General features: G+C 49.7%; 1 long non-coding RNA gene across 1 annotated transcript; it reads left to right on the forward strand.

Annotated features, from left to right (window-relative positions):
- Positions 1 to 734: 734 nt before the first annotated feature.
- LOC141233362 (uncharacterized) lies at positions 735 to 18,219 on the forward strand. The gene is made up of 3 exons (XR_012299472.1): positions 735 to 759; positions 2,264 to 2,350; positions 18,169 to 18,219. It is a non-coding gene; the product is annotated as an uncharacterized lncRNA (long non-coding RNA).
- The last annotated feature ends 1,246 nt before the right edge of the window (positions 18,220 to 19,465 follow it).

Raw genomic sequence — 19,465 nt, forward strand, 5'->3', positions numbered from 1 at the left:
GCTGTATAATGGCCCCCATAGATTGTCTTATCTAGCAATCCATAAGTATAATGCAGAGGGCGCACGGTAGTGACGACAGACTCCGAAGACGCTGAAGACACAGGAGTTGCTGGGAACGGGAGAGGTAAGTATTTGAGGAGGGGGCCCCGATGCCAGCGCGCAGGGTAGGACTGGCCTGGTGTGATAGCTGGAAAAATTCCCGGTGGGCCCCGATGAGAGAGTGAGAGAATTGGTAGCGGAGGCTCTTAAAAAGTGCGGGCCCTTTAAAAGCGCAGCCGAAGGAAATGTAGCGTCGCGTGCGGCGCTCATACTATTCAGTGGTGACAGCGGGTGACGCGCATAGTCACATGACTGAGGACGTGTTCTTGGTGGGCGGTGACACGCACCGCGCTCTGCTTTGCCGCTGGTGGCTGGCAGTGGTGTGTTGTCAGGTGACACGCTGACGTCGCGCTCTCCTCTCCCTGCTCCCCTGCCGGCTTTTGATACGCCGACGCCGCGCTCTGCTCTCCAGTCCCGGCTCCTGCTCCCTTGGAATTGGCCTTGTAACACCGGCTCCCGTCCGGGTATGGAACACCGCACCAGCACCGCGCACCGCCCTCTTCTCTCCTGCTCTCTTGCCTTTTAAGCCGGCTCCTGGGCTGAGTATGCGGTGACCAGCACTCTGCTCTCTCACCATAACCCTGGAAACAAGGCTGCAGGTCTGGCTACAGCTCTCCCTGCTTCAACTTCAAGTCAAGTGCAATATCCACGTTTTTCTGGGTGAGTGTTCCCAGCATTGGTCATCATCCATATATGGAGGGGTCGCAGGCTGGTCACATGGGGACATGGGGCTGAAGGGGGGGCTGGTTGTACCCATGGGGACATGGATGGGGACATGGGTCTGAAGGGGGGGCTGGATGGACCCATGAGGACATGGATGGGGACATGGGGCTGAAGGGGGGGCTGGCTGGACCCATGGGGACATGGGGCTGAAAGGGAGGGGGCTGGCTGGGCCCATGGGAACATGGATGGGGACATGGGGCTGAAGGGGGGCTGGCTAGACCCATGGGGACATGGGGCTGAAGGGGGGGGGCTGGCTGGACCCATGGGGACATGGATGGGGACATGGGGCTGAAGGGGGGGCTGGTTGGACCCATGGGGACATGGGTCTGAAGGGGGGGGCTGGATGGACCCATGAGGACATGGATGGGGACATGGGGCTGAAGGGGGGGCTGGCTGGACCCATGGGGACATGGGGCTGAAAGGGAGGTGGCTGGCTGGGCCCATGGGAACATGGATGGGGACATGGGGCTGAAGGGGGGGCTGGCTAGACCCATGGGGAGACATATGGATGGAGGCACGGGGCTGAAGGGGGGGCTGGCTGGACCCATGGAGACATGGATGGGGACATGGGGCTGAAGGGCAGGGGGCTGGCTGGGCCCATGGGAACATGGATGGGGACATGGGGCTGAAGGGGGGGCTGGCTGGACGCATGGGGGACATATGGATGGAGGCACGGGGCTGAAGGGGGGGCTGGCTGGACCCATGGAGACATGTATGGGGACATGGGGCTGAAGGAGGGGCTGGCTGGACCCATGGGGAGACATATGGATGGAGGCATGGGGCTGAAAGGGGGGGGCTGGTTGGACGCATGGGGAGACATATGGATGGAGGCACGGGGCTGAAGGGGGGGGTGCTGGATGGACGCATAAGGGGACACATGGTGGTGAAGGGGGCCAAGTTGGGGACCTGGATGGACACATGGAGGTGAAGGGCAGCAAGCTGGACACATGGGGACCTGGATGGACACATGGAGGTGAAGGGCGGCAAGCTGGATACATGGGGTCCTGGATAGATATATGGGGTGGGGTGGGATGCATATGAGTGGGACAGGATGGATATATGAAGGGGGGCAGGCTGGACACATGGAGACCAGAATGGATATATGGGGGGGGGGTCAGGATGGATAGATGGGGGGCCACGCTGGACAAGGGACTTTATTACTGTTTAGGGGCCAGATTGAGGAACTTTATTAGTTTATGATGGCGAGTGGGGAACATTATTACTTTAGAGTCCAATTAGGGACATTATTACTTCTGTAATATAATTTTATTTTTAGGAAACTGTTTTCCGTAAGAGGGGACAAAAGGGGGGTCCTGTTACTGTGCAGGGCGCCACTATGTCGCTTTATTTCTTCAACTGGTGTAGTGTAGAAGCCTGGGGAAAAGTGGGAATGTGCTCTAAAAGAGATCAGTTATTGATAACTGTGTGTTATTTTCTGCAGAGATGATTCCTGGCTGGAAGAAGTGATGGTGGACTGTGCCAGATGAGGAAAAGCGAAGATGAAGAACTTCACCTAGAGACATCACTGGTGAGTCAGTGTATTACTGTACACTTACACTATATAGTATATACAGAGCTCCTGTGTATGTCACTGGTGACCAGTGTATTACCTATACACTATATACAGAGCTCCTGTGTATAATGTCACTCGTGATAACTGTATTACCTGTACACTACATACAGAGCTCCTGTGTATAATGTCACCGGTGATCACTGTATTACATGTACACTGACACTATATACAGAGATCCTGTTTATAATGTCACTGGGGATCACTGTATTACCTGTACACTGACACTATATACAGAGCTCATATGTATAGTGCCAGTGTTGTTAGTATTGTGGTTTGTATTCCTGATCAGTATTGTATTATTTGGTCACTATGTGGTGGTAATATGTGGTCTGGTCATGGTGTGGTGATATTTGTCCCTTTTGTATGTGGTATTATTGGTGTTATTATAGTGGATTATGTTGTGTATGGCGGTCATTTGTTCTCGCTGAGATTAACTAGGAAAAGATTTTTTTCCATGAGGCCACGGCTTCACTATCAGTATTTGGTCAGTATTTTTTCTCAGTAGTGAGAGCCAAAAGCAGGAGTGGGTGATAAATACAGAATTGGTGACTTGTTTCTATTCTACCTTTTCTCTGATTGTTCCTCACCTGGTTTTGGCTCCCACTCCTGAGAAAAAATCCTGACTGAATACTGATAGTGGGGCTGTGGCCTTAGAGATGAAATACTTGGAGCAGAGCGTCAGAGATGCACTCACAGGGGTTCTCCGGGGAGAACAAGTAATCCCCTCTCCACAGGATAAGTGATAACTTATTGATTGGTGGGGGTCTGACTACTGGGACCTGCAGCGATCGGCAGACTGTGGAGCTTTTCTCCCCATTACACTGGAGCTCATGTGCGACTCGACCACTGATCCATTCATTCCCTCAGGGGCTGTGAGCGCTGCTCTTTTTTGGAAGCCCCCAAGAGAAAGAATGAGGCTGTGGTCAGACGTCCCACCTGTCGCTGCATTTTAAAATGGGGATAAGTGTCCTGTCAGGGATAAAACTTCCCCATTCTTCCAATCAATAAGTGATCACCTATCCTGTGTAGCCCATGAATCTGTGATGACTTGTTTTAACCAAAGAAGCTCTTTCATGCAAACTACAGAAATTGTCCATCCCTGTTGTAGTCTGTGCAGAGTAGATGTGAGGAGCCGCCGGTCACTGCTCCACTATAACAGGGAGAGCAGAGAAGAGAGATCTGTATATTGCTGGAGGTGGCCCCTAGAGTCAGTGTCCCCTGTGGGCCCCAGACACCCCAGTCCGACCCTGCTGACATCTGATTAAGGCCTAAGGCCCCGTTCACATGTCAGGTTTTAATCAGTGTTTTTTTTTCCAATTTTCATCTGATTTTGGTCAGTGTGTCAGTTTTTCTCCTCAGTGGGGCATATTTTTTTATATGTAAAGTAAAAAGCTAAAGGTTTCCTCGCCTCGCTTGCCCGGCCTATAGACACTGGAAAACAAGCAGTACAGGCAACATGGTTGGTTCTGGCCATTTTTCTGACAGACTCGTTGACTTCAATAGATGATCTTTATCTACAAATCGGATGAAAATCGGACCGGTCTCAGTTCTGATTTGCAGATCAATCGTCCACAATAAATAGAGCTGTAAACCTGTCCACGGTCTATAACGGAGCATATTCTACCTGCTAGAGAAATAACCAGACGTGAAAAGAGCCATGTGCTATTCTTACAGGGAAGGGGCCACGATTTTATGTTTTGTATTAATAATTATGTAATCAATTATTTTTAATACAAAATTAAATGTACCACTTTATTAGTTTTTTATTTATTTTTACATTGGCCACTAGGGGCTGCCATTTTTATTTGGGGGGGTGTGTAAGAAGCGCTCTTACACACCTCATTTACGGCAGCCCTGGCCATAAGAGACAGTAGTCTGTCACCGACCCTTTCTCTAACATTAGAGGCCGCTCCTCCTGCCTCTAGCTGTGACCTGGGCACGCCCCCTTGGCTGTTCAGGTCGCAGCCGTGGGAGGAGATTTCAGCCATCTTTGTGGAGCCTGCAGTGTAAGCTGTACATTCCCCCTGTCGTCGCACGCACTGCTCAGTCAGAGCATGCCATGACAGGAACTGCCGGGGAGGAAATGCCTAGGAGTGGACGTCCCGAGTGAGTATCTGCAGCGGCGCCGTGCGGTGATCTCAGCCTCTCAGCTGTTATCACCGCCGACATCTTCAGGCAACACAGACACAGCGCTGCGTGGGAACGTGGAAGGTGAGTAGAAGCGTTTGTTTTGTTTTTTTTCCCTTCGCATTGAATATATGGGGGCATATACCCACCAGGATGGAGGAGGAGGCATATACCCACCAGGATGGATGGAGGGGGGGGGCATATACCCACCAGGATGGATGGAGGGGGGGGGGCATATACCCACCAGGATGGATGGAGGGGGGGGGGCATATACCCACCAGGATGGATGGAGGGGGGGGGCATATACCCACCAGGATGGATGGAGGGGGGGGGGCATATACCCACCAGGATGGATGGAGGGGGGGGCATATACCCACCAGGATGGATGGAGGGGGGGGCATATACCCACCAGGATGGATGGAGGGGGGGGGCATATACCCACCAGGATGGATGGAGGGGGGGGCATATACCCACCAGGATGAAGGGGAGGATATATCCACCAGGATGGATGGATGGAGGGGCATTTACACCTAACCAGGATGGATGGATGGATGGATGAAGGGGCATATGCATTTACCCAGAATGGATGGATGGAGGGGCATATAAATCTACCCAGGATGGATGGGGGTGTGTGACTCCTAGCTGCGCTTGGTATCACAGATCCTAGCCGGGTGTATTGATGGATTCCTCCACAAGAGGCCCCCATAACCATTCACACATCTCCACCTTCCACCTCAGACCATCAGAGGGAGCCCGTTAGGGATAGATATATAAGGGAAGGTGGAGCCAGGCAGCAGTTAGTCTAGACTGGAGTCGACAGAAAGCAAACCTGTTGAGAGAGTTCCTGCAGTGCAAAAGCCTGAGAGAGGTCAGTCTGCAGTGGAGCACGTTCTAGACTCAGTTGTAGCTCAGAGAGGTGAGCTTTAGGTGTGCCGGCGCCATAAGATCGGTGAAGCGCGGCAAGCTGCCGTTAGTGTGTATAGCCTAGTGAGGGCCCGAGTAGGCCGAAGGCGAGTGGAGAGTTAATACATAGGGGGCAGAGGAGCTTAACTAGCTCAGCCCGAAGAAGCAGTTACCGGACATCGGGTCCGAAGCTTACCGGGATCTCCACGACCCAGTAAGATATAACCAGAATCCCTGGAGAACTACAAGTCCCAGTAACGCAAAAGTACTGATACGTAATAGAGCCAGGAGACACATAGGCCCCTTAAGTCGGGAGCGTGTAATCCAAGAAAAGCCCCTACCACAAGGTCAGCCAGCGCAGGACAGAGACAAAGTTAGGCCTTGCTCCAGGAAGGTCAGAAACTTACTACGCAGAGGCAAGACACAGGAGGCCCAAAACCCGCTCATTGGGGAGGATCCTGACGTGCACCCTTCACCCTACAGTGCTCTGGGACGTGCCTGAATTTCCATCAGTAAAAGGTACTGAAGTGACAATCGTGTCTGTCCCTGTTCTTGCTCTGACCCGGCTGGGTCTCTCCGTCCTGCTTTCCCCGTCCATATGCTGCCCTGAGGCCTAGCTCCACCTGTGGGAAGCTAAACCATCGAGCTGCCTTATCACCGGCCTCAGTGGACTGCGCAGCGCTGGTGATCCTCACCAGAAACCACAGGTGGCGTCACAAACTCTTTTATAAACTTCACAAATCACCAACCCTTTTAAAGGAGCGACCCCAGGGTACGGGCCCGGGAGCCGACCACCGCGACATCCCTAAAGGCCCGGGTACCGAGTCATACCCATTCCCCTGGGCTAGTCAGGGGCATATAAACCTACCCAGCATGGATGGATGGAGGGGCATTTACACCTACCCAGGATGGATGGATGGAGGGGCATTTACACCTACCCAGGATGGATGGATGGAGGGGCATTTACACCTACCCAGGATGGATGGATGGAGGGGCATATACACCTACCCAGGTTGGATGGATGGAGGGGCATCTACACCTACCAGAATAGACTACCCAGGATGGATGGATGGATGGAGGGGCATCTACACCTACCCAGATTGGATGAAGATTGCTCCATAAGTATAATGTCCCCATAGATTGCTCCATGCTGTAATGGCCCTATAGATTGCTCCATAATGGCCCCATAGATTGCTCCATAAGTATAATGGCTCCACAGATTGCTCCATGCTGTATAATGGCCCCATAGATTGCTGCATGCTGTAATGGCCCTATAGATTGCTCCATAAGTATAATGGCCCCATAGATTGCTCGCTACTGTATAATGGCCCCATAGATTGCTCCATGCTGTAATGGCCCTATAGATTGCTCCATAAGGATAATTGCCCCATAGATTGCTCCATGCTGTATAATGGCCCCATAGATTGCTCCCTACTGTATAATGGCCCCATAGATTACTCCCTACTGTATAATGGACCCATAGATTGGTCCATAAGTATAATGGCCCTATAGATTGCTCCATAAGTATAATGGCCCTATAGATTGCTCCATGCTGTATAATGGCCCCATAGATTGCTCCATGCTGTAATGGCCCCATAGATTGCTCCATGCTGCATAATGGCTCCATAGATTGCTCCATACTGTGTAATGGCCCTATAGATTGCTCCATAAGTATAATGACCCTATAGATTGCTCCATAAGTATAATGACCCTATAGATTGCTCCATAAGTATAATGGCCCTATAGATTGCTCCATAAGTATAATGGCCCCATAGATTGATCCATGCTGTAATGGCCCCATAGATTGCTCCATAAGTATAATGACCCCATAGATTGCTCCATGCTGTATAATGGCCCCATAGATTGCTCTATGCTGTAATGGCCCCATAGATTGCTCTATGCTGTAATGGCCCTATAGATTGCTCCATAAGTATAATGGCCCCATAGATTGCTCCATGCTGTATAATGGCCCCATAGATTGCTCCATGCTGTAATGGCCCCATAGAGTGCTCCATAAGTATAATGGCCCTATAGATTGCTCCATGCTCCATAATGGCCCCATAGATTGCTCCATACTGCATAATGGCTCCATAGATTGGTCCATACTGTATAATGTCCCTATAGATTGCTCCATAAGTATAATGGCCCTATAGATTGCTCCATAAGTATAATGGCCCCATAGATTGCTCCATGCTGTATAATGGCCCCATAGATTGGCTCCATGCTGTAATGGTCCTATAGATTGCTCCATAAGTATAATGGCCCCATAGATTGCTCCATGCTGTAATGGCCCCATAGATTGCTCCATGCTGTATAATGGCCCCATAGATTGCTCCATGCTGTATAATGGCCCCATAGATTGCTCCATGCTGTATAATGGCCCCATAGATTGCTCCATGCTGTATAATGGCCCCATAGATTGCTCCATGCTGTATAATGGCCCCATAGATTGCTCCATGCTGTATAATGGCCCCATAGATTGCTCCATACTGTATAATGGCCCCATAGATTGCTGCATGCTGTAATGGCCCTATAGATTGCTCCATAAGGATAATGGCCCCATAGATTGCTCCATGCTGTATAATGGACCCATAGATTGCTCCATGCTGTAATGGCCCTATAGATTGCTCCATAAGTATAAAGGTCCCATAGATTGCTCCATGCTGTATAATGGCCCCATTGATTGCCCCATGCTGTATAATGGCCCCATAGATTGCTCCATACTGTATAATGACCCTATAGATTGCTCCATAAGTATAATGGCCCTATAGATTGCTCCATAAGTATAATGGCCCTATAGATTGCTCCATAAGTATAATGGCCCTATAGATTGCTCCATAAGTATAATGGCCCTATAGATTGCTCCATAAGTATAATGGCCCTATAGATTGATCCATGCTGTAATGGCCCCATAGATTGCTCCATAAGTGTAATGGCCCCATAGATTGCTCCATAAGTATAATGGCCCCATAGATTGCTCCATAAGTATAATGGCCCCATAGATTGCTCCATAAGTATAATGGCCCCATAGATTGCTCCATGCTGTATAATGGCCCCATAGATTGCTCCATAAGTATAATGGCCCCATAGATTGCTCCATAAGTATAATGGCCCCATAGATTGCTCCATGCTGTATAATGGCCCCATAGATTGCTCTATGCTGTAATGGCCCTATAGATTGCTCCATAAGTATAATGGCCCCATAGATTGCTCCATGCTGTATAATGGCCCCATAGATTGCTCCATGCTGTAATGGCCCCATAGATTGCTCCATAAGTATAATGGCCCTATAGATTGCTCCATGCTCCATAATGGCCCCATAGATTGCTCCATACTGCAGAATGGCTCCATAGATTGCTCCATACTGTATAATGTCCCTATAGATTGCTCCATAAGTATAATGGCCCTATAGATTGCTCCATAAGTATAATGGCCCCATAGATTGCTCCATGCTGTATAATGGCCCCATAGATTGGCTCCATGCTGTAATGGTCCTATAGATTGCGCCATAAGTATAATGGCCCCATAGATTGCTCCATGCTGTATAATGGCCCCATAGATTGCTCCATGCTGTATAATGGCCCCATAGATTGCTCCATGCTGTACAGTCATGGCCAAAAGTATTGAGAATGAGACAAATAGTAATTTTTCCAAAGTTTACTGCTTCATTTTTTGTAATGGCAATTTGCATATACTCCTGAATGTGCTTAACAGCAATTACTGTACTTGCAAAGTCAATATTTGCCCAGAAAATGAACTTTAACCCCCAAAACACATTTCAACATCATTGCAGTCCTGCCTTAAAAGGAGCAGCTAACATCGTTTTAGTGATTGATCCATTAACACAGGTGTGGGTGTTGATGAGGACAGGGCTGGCGATCAATCAGTCATGATTAAGTAAGAATGACATCACTGGACACTTTAAAAGGAGGCTGGTTCTTGGTATCATTGTTTCTCTTCAGTTAACCATGGTTATCTCTAAAGAAACACGTGCAGCCATCATTGCACTGCACAAAAATGGCCGAACAGGGAAGAGTATCGCAGCTACAAAGATTGCACCTCAGTCAACAATCTATCGCATCATCAAGAACTTCAAGGAGAGAGCTTCCATTGTTGTCAAAAAGGCTCCAGGGCGCCCAAGAAAGACCAGCAAGCGCCAGGACCGTATCTTAAAACTGTTTCAGCTGCGGGATCGGACTACCAGCAGTGCCGAGCTTGCTCAGCAATGGCAGCAGGCTGGTGTGAGTGCTTCTGCACGCACTGTGAGGCGGAGACTCTTTGAGCAAGGGCTGGTTTCAAGGAGGGCAGCAAAGAAGCCACTTCTCTCCAGAAAAAACATCAGGGACCGACTGATATTCTGCAAAAGGTACAGGGAGTGGACTGCTGAGGACTGGGGCAAAGTCATTTTCTCTGATGAATCCCCTTTTCGATTGTTTGGGACATCTGGAAAACAGCTTATTCGGAGAAGAAGAGGTGAGCGCTACCACCAGTCTTGTCTCATGCAAACTGTAAAGCATCCTGAAACCATTCATGTGTGGGGTTGCTTCTCAGCCAAGGGAATCGGCTCACTCACAGTCTTGCCTAAAAACACAGCCAAGAATAAAGAATGGTACCAGAATGTCCTCCAAGAGCAACTTCTCCCAACCGTCCAAGAGCAGTTTGGCGCCCAACAATGCCTTTTCCAGCATGATGGAGCACCTTGCCATAAAGCAAAGGTGATAACTAAATGGCTCATGGAACAAAACATAGAGATTTTGGCTCCATGGCCGGGAAACTCCCCAGATCTTAATCCCATTGAGAACTTGTGGTCAATCATCAAGAGACCGGTGGACAAACAAAAACCAACAAATTCTGGCAAAATGCAAGCATTGATTAAGCAAGAATGGACTGCTATCAGTCAGGATTTGGTCCAAAAGTTGATTGAGAGCATTCCAGGGAGAATTACAGAGGTCTTGAAGAAGAAGGGGCAACGCTGCAAATATTGACTTGCTGCATTAACTCATTCTAACTGTTAATATAACCTATTGGTACTCATAATATGATTGCAATTATATTTCTGTATGTGATATAAACATCAGACAAACACTAATAAAAACCAGAGGCCAGCAGATCATGTGAAAATATAATTTTGGTGTCATTCTCAAAACTTTTGGCCATGACTGTATAATGGCCCCATAGATTGCTCCATGCTGTATAATGGCCCCATAGATTGCTCCATGCTGTATAATGGCCCCATAGATTGCTCCATGCTGTATAATGGCCCCATAGATTGCTCCATGCTGTATAATGGCCCCATAGATTGCTCCATGCTGTATAATGGCCCCATAGATTGCTCCATGCTGTATAATGGCCCCATAGATTGCTCCATGCTGTATAATGGCCCCATAGATTGCTCCATGCTGTATAATGGCCCCATAGATTGCTCCATGCTGTATAATGGCCCCATAGATTGCTCCATGCTGTATAATGGCCCCATAGATTGCTCCATGCTGTATAATGGCCCCATAGATTGCTCCATGCTGTATAATGGCCCCATAGATTGCTCCATGCTGTATAATGGCCCCATAGATTGCTCCATGCTGTATAATGGCCCCATAGATTGCTCCATGCTGTATAATGGCCCCATAGATTGCTCCATGCTGTATAATGGCCCCATAGATTGCTCCATGCTGTATAATGGCCCCATAGATTGCTCCATGCTGTATAATGGCCCCATAGATTGCTCCATGCTGTATAATGGCCCCATAGATTGCTCCATGCTGTATAATGGCCCCATAGATTGCTCCATGCTGTATAATGGCCCCATAGATTGCTCCATGCTGTATAATGGCCCCATAGATTGCTCCATAGTGTATAATGGCCCCATAGATTGCTCCATAAGGATAATGGCCCCATTGATTGCCCCATGCTGTATAATGGTCCCATAGATTGCTCCCTACTGTATAATGGCCCTATAGATTGCTCCATAAGTATAATGGCCCCATAGATTGCTCCATGCGGTAATGGCCCCGTAGATTGCTCCATGCGGTAATGGCCCCGTAGATTGCTCCATGCGGTAATGGCCCCATAGATTGCTCCATAAGTAGAATGGACCCATAGATTGCTCCCTGCTGTAATGGCCCCATAGATTGCTCCATGCTGTAATGGCCCCATAGATTGCTCCATGCTGTAATGGCCCCATAGATTGCTCCATGCTGTAATGGCCCCATAGATTGCTCCATGCTGTAATGGCCCCATAGATTGCTCCTTGCTGTAATGGCCCCATAGATTGCTCCATGGTGTAATTTGCTCCATGCTGTAATGGCCCCATAGATTGCTCCATAAGTAGAATGGACCCATAGATTGCTCCCTGCTGTAATGGCCCCATAGATTGCTCCATGCTGTAATGGCCCCATAGATTGCTCCATGCTGTATAATGGCCCCATAGATTGCTCCATGCTGTATAATGGCCCCATAGATTGCTCCATGCTGTAATGGCCCCATAGATTGCTCCATGCTGTAATGGCCCCATAGATTGCTCCATGCTGTAATGGCCCCATAGATTGCTCCATAAGTGTAATGGCCCCATAGATTGCTCCATAAGTATAATGGCCCCATAGATTGCTCCATGCTGTATAATGGCCCCATAGATTGCTCCATGCTGTATAATGGCCCCATAGATTGCTCTATGCTGTAATGGCCCTATAGATTGCTCCATAAGTAGAATGGCCCCATAGATTGCTCCATGCTGTATAATGGCCCCATAGATTGCTCCATGCTGTATAATGGCCCCATAGATTGCTCCATGCTGTATAATGGCCCCATAGATTGCTCCATGCTGTATAATGGCCCCATAGATTGCTCCATAAGTAGAATGGCCCCATAGATTGCTCCATAAGTAGAATGGCCCCATAGATTGCTCCATAAGTAGAATGGCCCCATAGATTGCTCCATGCTGTAATGGCCCCATAGATTGCTCCATGCTGTAATGGCCCCATAGATTGCTCCATGCTGCAATGGCCCCATAGATTGCTCCATGCTGCAATGGCCCCATAGATTGCTCCATGCTGCAATGGCCCCATAGATTGCTCCATGCTGTAATGGCCCCATAGATTGCTCCATGCTGTAATGGCCCCATAGATTGCTCCATGCAGTAATGGCCCCATAGATTGCTCCATGCAGTAATGGCCCCATAGATTGCTCCATGCTGTATAATGGCCCCATAAATTGCTCCATGCTGTATAATGTCCCCATAGATTGCTCCATGCTGTAATGGCCCCATAGATTGCTCCATAAGTAGAATGGACCCATAGATTGCTCCTTGCTGTAATGGCCCCATAGATTGCTCCATGGTGTAATTTGCTCCATGCTGTAATGGCCCCATAGATTGCTCCATAAGTAGAATGGACCCATAGATTGCTCCCTGCTGTAATGGCCCCATAGATTGCTCCATGCTGTAATGGCCCCATAGATTGCTCCATGCTGTAATGGCCCCATAGATTGCTCCATGCTGTAATGGCCCCATAGATTGCTCCATGCTGTATAATGGCCCCATAGATTGCCCCATGCTGTATAATGGCCCCATAGATTGTTCCCTACTGTATAATGGCCCCATAGACTGCTCCATACTGTATAATGGCCTCATATATTGCTCCATGCTGTAATGGCCCTATAGATTGCTTCATGCTGCAAAATGGCCCCATAGATTGCTCCATGCTGTATAATGGCCCCATAGATTGCTCCATGCTGTATAATGGCCCCATAGATTGCTCCATGCTGTATAATGGCCCCATAGATTGCTCCATGCTGTATAATGGCCCCATAGATTGCTCCATGCTGTAATGGCCCCATAGATTGCTCCATGCTGTAATGGCCCCATAGATTGCTCCATGCTGTAATGGCCCCATAGATTGCTCCATGCTGTAATGGCCCCATAGATTGCTCCATGCTGTATAATGGCCCCATAGATTGCTCCATACTGTATAATGGCCCCATAGATTGCTCCATAAGTATAATGACCCTATAGATTGCTCCATAAGTATAATGGCCCCATAGATTGCTCCATAAGTATAATGACCCTATAGATTGCTCCATAAGTATAATGACCCTATAGATTGCTCCATAAGTATAATGGCCCCATAGATTGCTCCATAAGTAGAATGGCCCCATAGATTGCTCCATAAGTAGAATGGCCCCATAGATTGCTCCATAAGTAGAATGGCCCCATAGATTGCTCCATAAGTAGAATGGCCCCATAGATTGCTCCATGCTGTAATGGCCCCATAGATTGCTCCATGCTGTAATGGCCCCATAGATTGCTCCATGCTGTAATGGCCCCATAGATTGCTCCATGCTGCAATGGCCCCATAGATTGCTCCATGCTGCAATGGCCCCATAGATTGCTCCATGCTGTAATGGCCCCATAGATTGCTCCATGCTGTAATGGCCCCATAGATTGCTCCATGCTTTAATGGCCCTATGGATTGCTCCATGCTGTATAATGGCCCCATAAATTGCTCCATGCTGTATAATGGCCCCATAAATTGCTCCATGCTGTATAATGGCCCCATAGATTGCTCCATGCTGTAATGGCCCCATAGATTGCTCCATGCTGTAATGGCCCCATAGATTGCTCCATAAGTAGAATGGACCCATAGATTGCTCCCTGCTGTAATGGCCCCATAGATTGCTCCATGCTGTATAATGGCCCCATAGATTGCTCCATGCTGTATAATGGCCCCATAGATTGCTCCATGCTGTAATGGCCCCATAGATTGCTCCATGCTGTAATGGCCCCATAGATTGCACCATGCTGTAATGGCCCCATGGAGCAATCTATGCTGTAATGGCCCCATAGATTGCTCCATGCTGTAATGGCCCCATAGATTGCTCCATGCTGTAATGGCCCCATAGATTGCTCCATGCTGTAATGGCCCCATAGATTGCTCCATGCTGTAATGGCCCCATAGATTGCTCTATGCTGTAATGGCCCCATAGATTGCTCCATAAGTAGAATGGCCCCATAGATTGCTCCATGCTGTAGAATGGCCCCATAGATTGCTCCATGCTGTAGAATGGCCCCATAGATTGCTCCATGCTGTAGAATGGCCCCATAGATTGCTCCATGCTGTAGAATGGCCCCATAGATTGCTCCATGCTGTAGAATGGCCCCATGGATTGCTCCATAAGTAGAATGGCCCCATAGATTGCTCCATAAGTAGAATGGCCCCATAGATTGCTCCATGCTGTAATGGCCCCATAGATTGCTCCATGCTGTAATGGCCCCATAGATTGCTCCATGCTGCAATGGCCCCATAGATTGCTCCATGCTGCAATGGCCCCATAGATTGCTCCATGCTGCAATGGCCCCATAGATTGCTCCATGCTGCAATGGCCCCATAGATTGCTCCATGCTGCAATGGCCCCATAGATTGCTCCATGCTGCAATGGCCCCATAGATTGCTCCATGCTGCAATGGCCCCATAGATTGCTCCATGCTGCAATGGCCCCATAGATTGCTCCATGCTGCAATGGCCCCATAGATTGCTCCATGCTGTAATGGCCCCATAGATTGCTCCATGCTGTAATGGCCCTATGGATTGCTCCATGCTGTAATGGCCCTATGGATTGCTCCATGCTGTATAATGGCCCCATAGATTGCTCCATGCTGTAGAATGGCCCTATAGTATGCACCATGCTGTAATGGCCCCATAGATTGCTCCATGCTGTATAATGGCCCCATAGATTGCTCCATGCTGTATAATGGCCCCATAGATTGCTCCATGCTGTATAATGGCCCCATAGATTGCACCATGCTGTATAATGGCCCCATAGATTGCTCCATAAGTATAATGGCCCCATAGATTGCTCCATGCTGTAATGGCCCCATAGATTGCTCCATGCTGTATAATGGCCCCATAGATTGCTCCATGCTGTATAATGGCCCCATAGATTGCTCCATGCTGTATAATGGCCCCATAGATTGCTCCATGCTGTATAATGGCCCCATAGATTGCTCCATGCTGTATAATGGCCCCATAGATTGCTCCATGCTGTATAATGGCCCCATAGATTGCACCATGCTGTATAATGGCCCCATAGATTGCTCCATAAGTATAATGGCCCCATAGATTGCTCCATGCTGTAATGGCCCCATAGATTGCTCCATGCTGTATAATGGCCCCATAGATTGCTCCATGCTGTATAATGGCCCCATAGATTGCTCCATGCTGTATAATGGCCCCATAGATTGCTCCATGCTGTATAATGGCCCCATAGTTTGCATTATACTTATGGATTGCTAGATAAGACAGAGGGCGCACGGTAGTGACGACAGACTCCGAAGACGCTGAAGACACAGGAGTTGCTGGGAACGGGAGAGGTAAGTATTTGAGGAGGGGGCCCCGATGCCAGCGCGCCGTGTAGGACTGGCCTGGTGTGATAGCTGGAAAAATTCCCGGTGGGCCCCGATGAGAGAGTGAGAGAATTGGTAGCGGGGGCTCTTAAAAAGTGCGGGCCCTTTAAAAGCGCAGCCGAAGGAAATGTAGCGTCGCGTGCGGCGCTCATACTATTCAGTGGTGACAGCGGGTGACGCGCATAGTCACATGACTGAGGACGTGTTCTTGGTGGGCGGTGACACGCACCGCGCTCTGCTTTGCCGCTGGTGGCTGGCAGTGGTGTGTTGTCAGGTGACACGCTGACGTCGCGCTCTCCTCTCCCTGCTCCCCTGCCGGCTTTTGATACGCCGACGCCGCGCTCTGCTCTCCAGTCCCGGCTCCTGCTCCCTTGGAATTGGCCTTGTAACACCGGCTCCCGTCCGGGTATGGAACACCGCACCAGCACCGCGCACCGCCCTCTTCTCTCCTGCTCTCTTGCCTTTTAAGCCGGCTCCTGGGCTGAGTATGCGGTGACCAGCACTCTGCTCTCTCACCATAACCCTGGAAACAAGGCTGCAGGTCTGGCTACAGCTCTCCCTGCTTCAACTTCAAGTCAAGTGCAATATCCACATTTTTCTGGGTGAGTGTTCCCAGCATTGGTCATCATCCATATATGGAGGGGTCGCAGGCTGGTCACATGGGGACATGGATGGGGACATGGGGCTGAAGGGGGGGGCTGGTTGGACCCATGGGGACATGGATGGGGACATGGGGCTGAAGGGGGGGGCTGGTTGGACCCATGGGGACATGGATGGGGACATGGGTCTGAAGGGGGGCTGGATGGACCCATGAGGACATGGATGGGGACATGGGGCTGAAGGGGGGGCTGGCTGGACCCATGGGGCTGAAGGGGAGGGGGCTGGCTGGGCCCATGGGGACATGGATGGGGACATGGGGCTGAGGGGGGGGCTGGCTGGATCCATGGGGACATGGATGGGGACATGGGGCTGAAGGAGGGTCTGGCTGGACCCATGGGGACATGGATGGGGACATGGGGCTGAAGGGGGGGCTGGCTGGACCCATGGGGCTGAAGGGGAGGGGGCTGGCTGGGCCCATGGGAACATGGATGGGGACATGGGGCTGAAGGGGGGGCTGGCTAGACCCATGGGGCTGAAGGGGAGGGGGCTGGCTGGGCCCATGGGAACATGGATGGGGACATGGGGCTGAAGGGGGGGCTGGCTAGACCCATGGGGACATGGTGCTGAAGGGGGGGGGCTGGCTGGACCCCTGGGGACATGGGGCTGGCTGGCTGGACCCATGGGGACATGGATGGGGACATGGGGCTGAGGGGGGGGCTGGCTGGACCCATGGGGACATGGATGGGGACATGGGGCTGAAGGAGGGTCTGGCTGGACCCATGGGGACATGGATGGGGACATGGGGCTGAAGGGGGGGCTGGCTGGACCCATGGGGACATTGGGCTGAAGGGGGAGCTGGCTGGACGCATGGGAGACATATGGATGGAGGCACGGGGCTGAAGGGGGGGCTGTCTGGACCCATGGAGACATGGATGGGGACATGGGGCTGAAGGGGGGCTGGCTGGACCCATGGGGAGACATATGGATGGAGGCATGGGGCTGAAAGGGGGGGGCTGGTTGGACGCATGGGGAGACATATGGATGGAGGCACGGGGCTGAAGGGTGGGGGCTGGATGGACGCATAAGGGGACACATGGTGGTGAAGGGGGCCAAGTTGGGGACCTGGATGGACACATGGAGGTGAAGGGGGGCAAGCTGGACACATTGGGACCTGGATGGACACATATAGGTGAAGGGCAGCAAGCTGGACACATGGGGACCTGGATGGACACATGGAGGTGAAGGGCGGCAAGCTGGACACATGGGGTCCTGGATAGATATATGGGGTGGGGTGGGATGCATATATGAGTGGGACAGGATGGATATATGAAGGGGGGCAGGCTGGACACATGGAGGCCCGGATGGATATATGGGAGGGTCAGGCTGGACACATGGAGACCAGAATGGATATATGGGGGGGGGGGGTCAGGATGGATAGATGGGGGGCCACGCTGGACAAGGGACTTTATTACTGTTTAGGGGCCAGATTGAGGAACTTTATTAGTTTATGATGGCGAGTGGGGAACATTATTACTTTAGAGTCCAATTAGGGACATTATTACTTCTGTAATATAATTTTATTTTTAGGAAACTGTTTTCCGTAAGAGGGGACAAAAGGGGGGTCCTGTTACTGTGCAGGGCGCCACTATGTTGCTTTATTTCTTCAACTGGTGTAGTGTAGAAGCCTGGGGAAAAGTGGGAATGTGCTCTAAAAGAGATCAGTTATTGATAACTGTGTTATTTTCTGCAGAGATGATTCCTGGCTGGAAGAAGTGATGGTGGACTGTGCCAGATGAGGAAAAGCGAAGATGAAGAACTTCACCTAGAGACATCACTGGTGAGTCAGTGTATTACTGTACACTTACACTATATAGTATATACAGAGCTCCTGTGTATGTCACTGGTGACCAGTGTATTACCTATACACTATATACAGAGCTCCTGTGTATAATGTCACTCGTGATAACTGTATTACCTGTACACTACATACAGAGCTCCTGTGTATAATGTCACCGGTGATCACTGTATTACATGTACACTGACACTATATACAGAGATCCTGTTTATAATGTCACTGGGGATCACTGTATTACCTGTACACTGACATTATATACAGAGCTCATATGTATAGTGACAGTGTTGTTAGTATTGTGGTTTGTATTCCTGATCAGTATTGTATTATTTGGTCACTATATGGTGGTAATATGTGGTCTGGTCATGGTGTGGTGATATTTGTCCCTTTTGTATGTGATATTATTGGTGTTGTTATAGTGGATTATGTTGTGTATGGCGGTCATTTGTTCTCGCTGAGATTAAGTAGGAAAAGATTTTTTTCCATGAGGCCACGGCTTCACTATCAGTATTTGGTCAGTATTTTTTCTCAGTAGTGAGAGCCAAAAGCAGGAGTGGGTGATAAATACAGAATTGGTGACTTGTTTCTATTCTACCTTTTCTCTGATTGTTCCTCACCTGGTTTTGGCTCCCACTCCTGAGAAAAAATCCTGACTGAATACTGATAGTGGGGCTGTGGCCTTAGAGATGAAATACTTGGAGCAGAGCGTCAGAGATGCACTCACAGGGGTTCTCCGGGGAGAACAAGTAATCCCCTCTCCACAGGATAAGTGATAACTTATTGATTGGTGGGGTCTGACTGCTGGGACCTGCAGCGATCGGCAGACTGTGGAGCTTTTCTCCCCATTACACTGGAGCTCATGTGCGACTCGACCACTGATCCATTCATTCCCTCAGGGGCTGTGAGCGCTGCTCTTTTTTGGAAGCCCCCAAGAGAAAGAATGAGGCTGTGGTCAGACGTCCCACCTGTCGCTGCATTTTAAATGGGGATAAGTGTCCTGTCAGGGATAAAACTTCCCCATTCTTCCAATCAATAAGTGATCACCTATCCTGTGTAGCCCATGAATCTGTGATGACTTGTTTTAACCAAAGAAGCTCTTTCATGTAAACTACAGAAATTGTCCATCCCTGTTGTAGTCTGTGCAGAGTAGATGTGAGGAGCCGCCGGTCACTGCTCCACTATAACAGGGAGAGCA

Source organism: Phyllobates terribilis, unplaced genomic scaffold (genome assembly GCF_046119375.1).
Source record: "Phyllobates terribilis strain yellow unplaced genomic scaffold, ASM4611937v1 Scaffold_577__1_contigs__length_1036042, whole genome shotgun sequence".
Classification (NCBI taxonomy): Eukaryota; Metazoa; Chordata; class Amphibia; order Anura; family Dendrobatidae; genus Phyllobates; species Phyllobates terribilis.